The sequence below is a fragment of the Hyperoodon ampullatus genome, assembly GCF_949752795.1.
Source record: "Hyperoodon ampullatus genome assembly, chromosome: 11".
In the NCBI taxonomy this organism is placed as follows: domain Eukaryota; kingdom Metazoa; phylum Chordata; class Mammalia; order Artiodactyla; family Ziphiidae; genus Hyperoodon; species Hyperoodon ampullatus.
The window spans coordinates 53968710-53980980 of record NC_136924.1 but is presented as its reverse complement, the minus strand read 5'-3'; the positions used below and the strand labels follow the sequence as shown (position 1 = coordinate 53980980).

Genomic DNA, 12271 nt, shown 5'->3' with positions numbered 1-12271 from the left:
CTTTTGGAGGCTCGAGGGGAAAATCTGTTTGCTTGCCTTTTCCAGCTTCTAGAGCTGCCCACATCCCCTGACTCCTGAATGTCTTCCTTCATCTTCAAAGCAAACGATCACACCACTCGGACCTCTGCTTCTGTCATTACATCATCTCCTTTTCTCTTGCTAACTCTGCTGCCTCCTTCTTTTCCCTTATAAGGACCCTTATGATTAAGAACCTGGATAATCCAAAATAATTTCCCCATCTCAAGATGCTTAACTTAATCACACCAGCAAAATCCTTTTTGCCATGTAAAGTGACGTATTCACAAATTCTGGGGATCAGGACATTGACATCTTGGGGGGCCGTTATTCTGATATCACATCTCTCTGGAATGTAATCTCCATGAATAGCGACTGTGCCTCTTTCCTTCACACCAACACGTAGAACAGTTCACAGCACATAGTAGCCCTTTAGTAAACATTTGTCGAATAGATGAATGTGAGTGAATGAAGGTAAGAATTAAATAACAGTCTTCTGGGTCGGAGATCTAAACAATCTAAACATTAAACGGTACAGCTGCCTCAAATCCCTGGGAATTTCAGAATGACTGACACTTCTGAAGCTGTTCCAAATTTTGAAGAGATGTTTGCCAGTAGATTCACAGAAGATGACAAATAGTACCAGGAATACCTGAAACGCCCTCCTGAGTCCCCTCCAATTGTTGAGGAATGGAATAGCAGAGCTGGTGGGAACCAAAGAAATAGAGGCAATCGGTTGCAAGATAACAGACAGTTTAGAAGTAGGGATAGCAGACGGGGGTGGCCAAGTGACAATCGATCCAATCAGTGGCATGGGCGATCCTGGGGTAACAATTACCCACAGCACAGACAAGAACCTTACTACCCCCATCAATATGGACACTATGGTTACAACCAACGGCCTCCCTATGGCTACTACTGATAGAAATGTCAGCAGCTTTTAATAAAACCATTTACTCTGTTAACATGAAAAAAAAAAGAATTAAATAACAGTAAAGGGGATCATACACAAGAAATCTAGGCAGGACATGATTAATTGCCAAGCGAGCAATGTAAACCACATTTGCCTCACTTCAGAATAGTCTGGAGAGCTTCTTTTTTTAAAAAAAAAAAAAGACCCCCAGACTCCATCCCTGACTTATTAAATTTGAATCTTGGGAGTACATATATTTTTTTAATGAGAAGTGATTTTAATGAGGTGAGCTCGGCATCCAGCCCTCCTTTGGGAGCCACTGATGGAGAGAGTTAGTGCTGGCTGTTCAGAGGAGGGGGTGAGCCCTGTGGTCCAGAGTGCACCGCCACGGATGGTTCCAGAGCTGGCTGGCAGGGATAACAGTCCTCCACGCAGTGGGAGCAGCCTGTGTGACAGCCCAGAAGAAAGAAATAACATGGCAGGTTCGGGAAACTGTAAGTAGTTTGTGGTCTGTGGGTGGAGTGATGGATTTTGAGGTTGGAAATGTTCTGAACATAAAGGGCCTTGCTTGCTCTGCTGAGAAGGCTTTCCCCTGTCTCTGTGCAGCCAGGGGAGGGAAGTAACAGTTTTGTGTTTTAGAAATGTGGCCAGGGTAATAGTGTGAGGGTGAACTTCCTTGGAAAGGACTAGAAAGCAGAGAGGTCATTCGGACAAATTCTTCACCTCCCTGTGCTCTGGGTACTCCGTCTGTAAAATGGGGACAGGGGACAGCTGTGATGTCTACTTCAACGTGTTAGGATGAAGAGGCAGTGCTTAGAAGAGTGGCAAGGATGTAGCAGGTGCTTAATAAATGTCGGCAAGTATGGTTAGTAGCAGCAGAAAGGTTGCCACATGAGGAGAGCCTGAAAGGTGGTTCAGGCTGAGGCAGTGAGCATGGGGAAGAGGGGACTGATTCAAGAAATATTTAAGCTATTTGAACCTTAAGGTCAGGTAGCAATTAACTAGCTGGGCAGACAGAAAGGAGGAGAGCAAAAATATTTACTATGAGTGCACATGTCGGGAGTATTGGAGAGGAGTTAACAAACTCGTTACACTGGAGAGTGAGGCTGTGCAAGAAAATAACGAGAGAGAATTATGTAACAGTAGCTTGGGCCCAGGATGTAGGTTAAGAGCAGGCTGACACTTTTTCTTAAATGTGGAAGCAGTATGGAGCTGTTGAAGGATTTCGTTTCATCTCAGATGGGATCACCACTTACTGTGCGACCTGGGCAGGTTTTCCCCAAACTCAGGAGAGCTTTCTGCCAAGAAGAAAATATTCTATATCTGCCCTCTCCAGAATGGCAGCTACTAGTCCCATGTGGCTGTTGAGTATTTGATATGTGCCTAGTATGACTGAAGAACTGAATTTTTAATTGATTTTAATTTAAATAGCCACACGTGGCTAGTGGCTACCATATTTGACAGCACAGGAACTTCTCGGAACCCCTGTCACTCCATCTGTGTAGTGGGAATGATGATACATCATTGGCTTGTTAGAGCAATCGAGAGATATTGAGATACTGCAGTTAAAGCACTCAACACGGTAATTTGACAAATTATTATCACTGTTGTTGAAATTGTTGTTATTATTGAACAGGGCTAGCCTGACATAAGCCATGCCTTAAGAAGATTATTTGGTATCCAAGTTGGATTTGATGGGAAAAGAAAATTGTAGAAGAGGAAGCGTTCACAAGGCTATTTCTGTGGTGAGATGTGGGATAATTAAGATCTTATCTGGAGAAAGGCCATGAGAAGGGAAAGCATGGGAGGGTTATGAAGCTGCAAAGCACACTGGTGTGTACCACGCATGCTCTTCTCCCCACAGCAGCTTCCTTTCCAAGGTGCTTTCAAAGAGTGCACTCCCATCCCAACCCAAGACAGACACCACTGCCCAGCCCCCCCATGCCCAAGAGAGATAGCCATTCTCCCTGACTGTGACAGAGACCACCAGTGTTCACCATTAGCATCCTTCTTCTGGCACATGACCTACTAAATAGGAACTTTGAACACTTCCCAGCTTCCTTGCAGTTAAACTGATGCCATGAGAGCGAGTTCTGAGCAATGGAATCAAAGCAGAAACAATGTGTGCCATTTCCAGGCTGGACCCATACAATCTCCCATGCAGCCCTCATTCCTTCTTCCCATTCTGTGATGATTTTAGAGGCCACATGTTGAAGACAGCTGCGCCACATGATGGAAAGAGCCTGGGACCCTTGAATGAATGAATGAACAGAACTACCCACCCCATTCCCCAAACCTGCATCGGACTGTAATATGAATGAAAAATACACCCTTTTCTTCGTGCTAAGCCACTGAGATTTCGGGGTCATTACAGCTAACCTCATTACCCTAATACACCATCCCTCATTCCATTTCAGGTCATGTAAACGTCTCTTATATGGATAACCTGTCTGAACTACCAATCCCTCCGAAGTCACTTTTAAATTGGGCCCCACCAGTATTAAGACAGACTCCTAACTCCCACCCACAGACATCTTGTCTCCTAAGACATTTCTTTCTCATTCCCCCAAAGCAGGCACATTCCAGACATAGATCTCCTCCCACAATACTACATCAAGGATACCCCTACCGAGCTATATGGCAGTTCATTGAGTTTCTTGCATGTGTGAGGGCTTCCTCCTCTCTGCTTCTTAATCCCCACACAGAGGGACCTCTGATGTCCTTTGGGGTATATCCTTGTTTACTGTAGCTCCAGCCCCAAACCTAGGCACCACTTGGTCCTCTCCTTCTTTTACCCCCATGTGCAATTCATTAGCAGGTACGGTTGGGTCTGCCCTGTCCTTTCTCCCCAAGACACTGCTTAGTCCAGGCACCATCATCACCACCTCCCCACTTGCAGCAGCTCCCTACGTGGTCATCCTCTGCTCGTTCTTTCCCCTCCAACCCACTCTCCAGCCAGCAGCTGGAATAGTCTTTTAAAAATAACAACCAGGGCTCCCCTGGTGGCGCAGTGGTTGAGAGTCCGCCTGCCGATGCAGGGGACACAGGTTCGTGCCCCGGTCCGGGAAGATCCCACATGCCGCGGAGCGGCTAGGCCCGTGAGCCATGGCCGCTGAGCCTGCGTGTCCGGAGCCTGTGCTCCGCAACAGGAGAGGCCACAACAGTGAGAGGCCCGCGTACCGCAAAAAAAAATAATAATAAATAAAAATAACAACCAGGGCTTCCCTGGTGGCGCAGTGGTTGAGAGTCCGCCTGCCGATGCAGGGGACACAGGTTCGTGCCCCGGTCCGGGAAGATCCCACATGCCGCGGAGCGGCTGGGCCCGTGAGCCGTGGCCGCTGAGCCTGCGCGTCCGGAGCCTGTGCTCCGCAGCGGGAGAGGCCACAACAGTGAGAGGCCTGCGTACCGCAAAAACAAAAACAAAAACAAAAAACCAACCAGAACATGGCACTCCCCTGCTTAAATCCCTCTAATAGCTTCCATAGCAATTGGGGTAAATAAATCAGTTGCCAACTCCAGCTAGTCTCACCTCTGCCCATTTCACTTCAGGCACACTGGCTTTCTTTCTGTTTCTTGAATGTGCCAAGCTTGTTCCTGCCACGGGGTCTTGGCAACTTTGTGCCTGGAAAGTTCTCCTCTGGGTGCTCATAAGATTCATAAGGCTTGCTCATCATTCAAGCCTCAGGTCACATGTTACTTCCTCAGAAAGGCAATCCTGTCCTTCCTCTCTAAAGTACAGTCCCCTACTCTGTCTTACATCTTGTGATAAGTGATATCACTATGTGAAATTGTCTTGTGTATTTGTTTATCCTTTCCAGCTCCACCCTTGCCATCCCATTGGAATATAACCTCCATGAGGGCAGGGGGGCTTTACCTGTTAGGGACCAACTCCTCTCAGTTTGCCTAGGACTGTCCTGGTTTTACCAACACACGTCCAACATTCCAGGAAACCCCTGAGTCTAGGGAAAACTCTGATGGTTAGTCACCCTATTGCCTGCCTTGATCACTTCTGTATCCCCAGTACCTAGTCTAATGCCAGGGGCTTAGGTAGGAACTCAATAAATATCTGTGCAATAAATAAAGGCAAGAATGGCTGGCTGTCCATAAAGAATTCTTTGATCCTGGCTCTAGGGGGCAGCCTTCTCCAACCTTGTGTCTTGAGACCGAGCTCTGCAAGGTTGGGCTAAAAATCTTATTGGCAAGATTTTCCCCAGAACTTACGTGGTCCCTTTGCTCACCTCCAGCCCTTGTGGAGTTCAAGGCTAAGGACCCTGGTTAAGGCAGCCCCAGGCCGTGCCTGACACGGAGGTGGATCCCCTGGGCCCAGCCCGCCTCAGCTGGTCCTCCTGCAGCTTCGTCTTCCTCTTGAGGTCAGGCTTATAGACCACAGAGCCGAAAGGACCATTCTAGAGAGGAAGAGCAGGTGACTCATTGCAGGGAACAGCTGGCCCCATCATGAGCGCCCCATCATGAGCACCCCAGCTGCCCAGGCTGCAGGAAGCAATCCCGAGTTGAGGACTCAGATCCAGGGGGTCACCTTGGCCATCCCTCCCCCAGCGCTGCTCCCTAGGGCCGTGGCTGCCTTCTGCCCCTAGAAGGGGACATCTTCACCTTTTATGGCTGGAGTGAAACCATGCACCGTCTGGCTTCTCACGGAGACCCCACTTCCTCTGCCTGCCCACTGACAACCTGGAGGTCCACGCAGAGGACAGGATGCTGAGTGAGAAGATGCCGAGCGGAAGCAACAGGTCTTTGAGCTCCAGAACCAGATGAGCATCAGAGACAGCCAAGTGTGGAGAGGGAGGGTGTGTGTGCGTGTACGCGTGTTAGCAGTCACAGCCGCCGCAGCATTCGGAAGGGCAGCAAGGAGGGGCCCGGGGCCCAGGCCTGCTCACCTGTCCTTGTCCCCTGGTGACTTCCATCTGCTGACCTGAACCCCCAATCACAGGTGCGTCCTCCAATGCGCTCGCTCTTTTCCTTTCCCTTTCGCTGTGGGGTTGTTGTTGGGTGAGGGGAGAGAGAGGGAGAGAGAGAGAAAGAGACAGAGAGAGATAAAGCCAGGAGTTAACCTCTGCATGGACGGGAGCCTGGGGCTGTGGGGAGTGAGCGAATACAAAGGCTGAGGGCAGGAGAGGAGGGCATCAACTCTCCCTAAAGGACAAAGCCTGGCACAGGGATTAGTACATATTTGTCCTTCAGATTTGAGTTTAGGGACTGGATTGATTGAATGAGAAAGTCACCACGGAGGCTTGATCAGTACACACAGATCCCCCATCTAGTCCAGCTGTAAAGGCACCAGGTAAAGTTAAGGGACTGGAAAAGAGATTGACACCTGTGCTTAGTCCAGCGCTTGGGACCCATGAATAGCACCCTAGGGAGGTTTGAGGTGTGAATCTGAGGGCACTTCCTGGAGGAGGGAGAGGATGGGTTAGAGACAGACTGAGGCAGTGCAAGGAACAGAGCTGGGCCAAGAACCGGGTGGAAAGGTAACAGAAGGAAAGGCAGACCTGGGGGAGCCATGAGGAAGGCAGAAGGACCCATGGCAGGAGGGGGGGAGATGAGTTTACCTATTCCACTCAAGAAGCCTATCCTGGGTCTTCCCTGGTGGCGCAGTGGTTAAGAATTCTCCTGCCAATGCAGGGGACACGGGTTCAAGCCCTGGTCCGGGATGATCCCACATGCCATGGAGCAACTAAGCCCGTGTGCCACAACTACTGAGCCTGCGCTCTAGAGCCGCGAGCTACAACTACTGAGCCTGCATGTTGCAGCTACTGAAGCCCGTGTGCCTAGGGCCTGTGCTCCACAACAAGAGAAGCCACCACAATGAGAAGCCCACGCACCAACAAGGAAGAGTAGCCCCCGCTCGCCGCAACTAGAGAAAAGCCTGTGCTCAGCAACAAAGACCCAATGCAGCCAAAAATAAAATAAATAAAATAAATAAAATAAATAAATTAAAAAAGAAAAAAGAAGAAGCATCTCCTGAGGGTCTCTGTACCCACAGCCCTGGCTGTGCTAAGCATGCAGCCTGGATTTCTAATTGCAGTTGTGGTGAGTGCCGGGCGTGTGGTAGAGAAATGGGGCCCTGCAGGAGGAATTGACACAAGCCGGGCTCTGTGAGAGGAGAAGAAGCCGGCAGGGGCACAGCAGTGGCTGCTTTGCCTGGCACCCAGGACCCCAGCCGGCACCGTCAGCTGAGGCCTGGGGGAGACTGGAGATTAAATCAGGATCCAGTCCTCCGTGGAATGAGAGAGGGAATGCTGAGGTGGGCTCCATGCCCGCCCTGCAGCAGGTTTAAGGGGAGTCTGCTGCCTCTCCATTTCTCTGGAGGTAAAGCTCCTAGTTGAGGGGGCTCTGAGGCAGGAGCAGGAAGGACTTCCTGAGGCCTGGGTGGGAAGTCTGAGCCACCGGTGGCTGCCTCTCCATCCTGGAGCCGAGGACTCATCCCAGGAGGGGAAGGAGTGGCCTGCGGCCTTCTCTCTCAGTCAGACCTGCAGACATCACCTCCCTTTTCTGTTTCCCTCTACAGAGCTCATCTTTGCAGCCTCCCCGGCCTTTCGCTGTATCCTCTCTGGAGGGAGGAAACGGGCAGTGGGTCTGGTGCTGAGTCTTTGGAGTGTTCAGCTTCCTCTGGCCCCAGCACTTCCTTAGTGGGATTTGGGGGCAGGATTGGCGTCTGCTCTGATGCTAGGAAGGGCCTTCTTTGCATGGCCTGCTTGCCTGGTTACTCAGAGCCTTGCCCTCTCCTCGGCCAGGGCTCTGGATCCACACGGAACCCTCCCTCGGACTCCTGCAGCTGCCCCTGCCTAAGTCTCTAAAACGTGAGGGCAAAGTGGGTGCAGAGTTCGAGTCCTGAGCAAGGGCTCAGGGAAGATGGGAGCCCCTGAGATGAGGGTCTGGGGAAGGCTGGGGATGTTGGGAGGAGGTAGTGTGGGTAGTGAGCCCCAGGGAGAGGCGGGGGAGTGGTGTGGGTTGACAAGTGCAGACTGGAAGCTCCAACAGGGGCGCAGGTGAGGGAGCCAAGGAGAGGGCTCTGGGCCTGAGGGAAAGTGGTCACGACTGGGCTGGAGCCACCGTTTCAGAGCACTGATTACTCAAGGGCAGATGCAGTGTCTCCTGGGTATGTGGAATACACACACACACACACACACACACACACACACACACACACACACACACACGAGAAGCAGAAGCTGGAGGGAGAAAGCACCTCCTGCATATTCAAATACCACCAAACTTGCCTGCTAGGCAGGCCTGTTCCCCTCCCTTTAGCACAGCTCCAGACCTGCCCCTGCCTTCTATCCTGCTCTCCCAGCCTCTCCTCACCCTCTGGCTACCGCCATCAGCAACACAGGCCTGTTTGGTGACCGTTTCCTTGTTCCTGTCATGCACGGGTAGCTTGACCACCAGCCAGAAGAATGTGCCTCCAGGAAAGTGTGGGGACCCTGTTCTCGCCTCAGTCAGCTCCCCACTGCTCCCCAGCCCCGTCCCGCCCTCACAGACCTCCCTCCAGCTTGCCCCCCACTTCCCGGAGAAGTAGGAGCCCATCTCTCCTCTGCGTCCCTGCTCTACCACTGTCATAGTGGCTCAAGAGTGACTGGCTGTGACCTGCTGGTCCCAGGAAGGTTTGGCTTGGTGCCCATCAGCGTTCCAGCTCCCTGCCTCAGCCCCCCAGGAATGGGCAGGGGAGGAGATGGGGGAACTGGACTGGAACCATCCTTGGGGCCAGAAGCCTGGACAAGTGCCAGATGACCTTCAACCTTCCAGAGCCGGGAGGTAGAGCCCAGGTGAGGGTACCTGGGCTCTCTTCTCAGTCCCTCTCCATTCGTTGATAAGCCATGGCCAGGGGATCACATCAGGGAAGCTGCAGCAGGCCAAGGTACCCAGGCACAGCCCTTATATCCTCTGGCCTCCAAGCTGGCCCTTTTTCGCAGTCCTGCTGGCAGCCTAAGACGTCCTCCAACCTCCCACCCTCCAACCCACCAGCAACCTCAAAGGACAGAGCTGAGGCTCGTAAGCAAGGTTTGCAGCACAGAAGGAGAAAAGATAGGAGACAAGGAAGCAGCCAGGAGGAAGGTGAAACAAACTGTCCGAAAAATGAACTGGGAAAGCAGCCCCTCTCCTTTCTGCCCTGCCCTTGGTACAGGCCCACAGCAGGCCCCAGCTGACTGTCCCACCGACTTCAGCTCATTTCCACCCGGAATCATTAAGCACCTGCTTTATGCCAGACGCTGTGCTGGGTATGGAGGCCTGACCAGATTAGTGTGTTAGTGAGCTACCAGAAAATTCCACTAGGCACCGTGGCCCTGGAGCCCAGTATCTGCCCAGTTTTAGATCTCCAGTTTACAGCAGAGTTGCTGGCACTTACACAGTAAATGCCGTTGAAGGAATTAAAGATTCTTGTGGCACTGCCCAGGAAGGACTGAGGAAGGCGAGGTTGAGGATAGTGATCACCAAGGAGTGATTAAGAGGGTAGGCTCTGCCGTCAGACTGAGTCTGGCATTGCTACTTACTAGCTGTGTGACCTTGGCCAACTTACTTCACCTCTCTGTTCTTCAGTTCTGTTCCTCACTTGTAGATAGTGATTGTTCTGAGGATTAAAAGATGATGTCTATAAAGTAGTAAACAGAGTACGCTGCACACAGTAAGTGATGGAAGAGACCATCGTTCTGCTAGAGCAGTTTTAGTGGGGATGGGGCATGATGGGTGGATGCAAGAGGTTATCCATTGGTTGAATCAACCAGAATTGGAGGCTGATGGGATGTGGGAGAGGGAGGGAGCGAGGTATCAGGTGCCTTGCTTAGGCAGTGGTGGGGGTCCTGGAGCAGGGAGCTGAGAGAGGCCAGGCGGGAGGAGAGGCAGCTGGGGTGGGAAGGGAGTTTTAGACTCGTGTAGTGTGAAGATTCAGGAAGCTGTGGGCTCCACAAATGTAGAGTTCAGCAAAGAGGCTTCAGTGGGAGGAATACAGCCCAGAGTCACAGCCGGCCAAGAAGCCCTCCTTTCCCATTAACCCTCCTGGACTATTCCCTGGGAGCCTCTGCCGTCCCCTGCCGTCTGCCTGAGGGAGTGAGGCAGGGTTCCATAAGGCTCACGCCCTGGCAGAGAGCTCATCATGTGGGTGGACAGTGTGAAGAGGCCCTGCTAGTCAGCCTCCATCATCTGTCTGTCCCTCCCCCTACGTCTGGAGCCTGTGCACCCAAGTGTGAGGGAAATGACTCTGGATGTGGGCTTCTCTCCCTTTGTAGGAGCTGTCAGTATATTTGAGAGGCAGGATTACAGAGTGGTAAAGCACACAGACTCTTAAGTGCTTGGGGAGAATCACTCACTGCTCCACATCTTAGTTGTGGAACCTTGGGTGTGTCAGTTAACCTTTCCATGTCTCCACTTCCTCGTCTGCAAAATTGGGATAACAATAATACCTATCTCATAGGATTGTTGTGATGAATAAATCAGTGAGTGTATCAAGAACATTAACAAGTATAACAAGTTCCAAGAACAGGGCCTGGTGCATGTTAACTATTGTTATCATTTATCTGTCCTAACACAACTTTCAGGCATCTAAAGATAGTCAGAGGAGGGTGGAGGCTGCACCAGGGTATGGCACGATTGTCCCTGTGATGACTCACCATCTGGCTTAAGGTGTCTTCCTCAGACACACTCCCCTAGTCCCCTGCCCCCTCCAGGCCTTAGCCTCCATCAAATGCCCACCGAGCATTCATTTCACAGGCCAGTCCCAACCAGGGATCCTGAGAAGGAAACACCTGCTCCATCATCTGCCTTGGCGGGAGGTGGGGGGCTTTGCCCTCCAGTGACAAGAACGAGACAAGTGGAAGGTCCAATTTGAATGACTTTCTTTGGATCCTTGTACCCTTGACCTTGGCAAGCTACTTGATACCTCTGAGCCTCAGCTTCACCATCTGAAGTGGGAATGACAGTAGTACTACTTCACAGGGTGGTGGCAGAGATAGAATACCTGTGAAGCACTTGGAACAGTGCCAGGCACTTACAGGCTATTGTGGCCTGCTGAGAGGGACGCAGATGTCCTGCCTCACCCACTGGCTCCATTTCCACTTGCCCAAAGTAGGGGCAGGATGAATAGGAAAGGGGGGACCCCTTTCTGACCCGACTGCCAGTCTCTGGAAACTCCCCTGCAAGGACTTCTAGACCAGGTCACTGGCACCAGAGACCTGAAATTTCAACTCACTCCCCCAGCCCCACTCCCTCTCTACTCTCTTCCCCATGGACACCTGTGACCCCAGCCTGTTATCCCTTCAAGCTCTTCTTCCTTCTTCCAAATTCCCCGAACCTGAGTGGATGGGTTTGGTCTGGGGGCCAGATTCATTTTCCGGCTCCCCTCCTTCCCCGAGGGGGTCATTTAAAACCCCACTATCATTTCTCAAAGTGGGAAGCCAGCAGATTGGGGTATTTGTTCAAAGTATAGATTTTCCATTTCATGCCAATAGGACTGAATCTGAATTCGAGGGGATGGAACTTACAATCTGATAAGCTCCTGGAAGGATTTTCAAAGACACATTAAAATTGATTTTAATCACAATTACCCCCCCCCCCCAAAGAAAATAATCATCGGTGGAAGAGCAGGGGGCATGGATTGTTCCTCTGTCCAGGCAGGCTCAGCAGCAAAGGGAAAGGGACACAGGTGGGGCAAAAAGGGGGTGAGTCCTAGAAAGCCGGGGGCGAGGCGTGCGACTCCTTCCAAAACCCTCGGTGACGCCCTGAGCAGTTACGGCGCCGGCGCCGGGGGAGCTGCTGTCCCGGAGCCACTGTCTCTCCGCGGACTCAGAAGCAGGAGTGGGGCGAAGAGGGGGCGCTGGGCCAGCAGCGCGGCGGTGGGAACTGAGGCCCAGGGAGGCGATGGCTCTCCACACAGAGCCCGCCTAGGACTCTGGAATCCCTTGCTCGGCCTTCACACGCCGGGGGCGTGGCCTTCTAGCCCCGCTCCTCTGGGATCTCAGCCCCACCTCCAGCGCCCACAGTCCCCGAGCGCCGTCCTTCCTCTCCAGCCTCAGTGTCCCCACCCGCGGCGGGTGTCTGTGTGTGTAGGGCGGGGAGAAGGGGGCGGACGGGGTGTGTGCATAGAAGCGCGGCGGTGGGAGGCTCGGCAGCGGGATTCCCTGCGGGAAAACGGCCCCATCCCTCCCCCGGCCTGTTCGAGACCCTGAACCGAAACAGGAGGCAGGAGGCCCCCGGCCGGCCGGGAAGCGGCCCCAGCCCGGATTTCCCTCCCGGGTGGGGCCGCAATGACTCACCCCCTTCCCCCTTCCCCCGGTTTCCTTGTTTGCATTTCTCCTCCCGGCCACGTGGCGGCCGGTGTAGCGGCCCGCAGCC

At 52.5% G+C, this 12271-nt stretch overlaps 1 pseudogene across 1 annotated transcript; it reads left to right on the top strand.

Annotated features, from left to right (window-relative positions):
* Window positions 1-580: 580 nt before the first annotated feature.
* LOC307059922 (RNA guanine-N7 methyltransferase-activating subunit-like protein) lies at window positions 581-937 on the top strand (annotated as a pseudogene). The gene has a single exon. The product of its transcript is annotated as an RNA guanine-N7 methyltransferase-activating subunit-like protein (transcript).
* The last annotated feature ends 11334 nt before the right edge of the window (window positions 938-12271 follow it).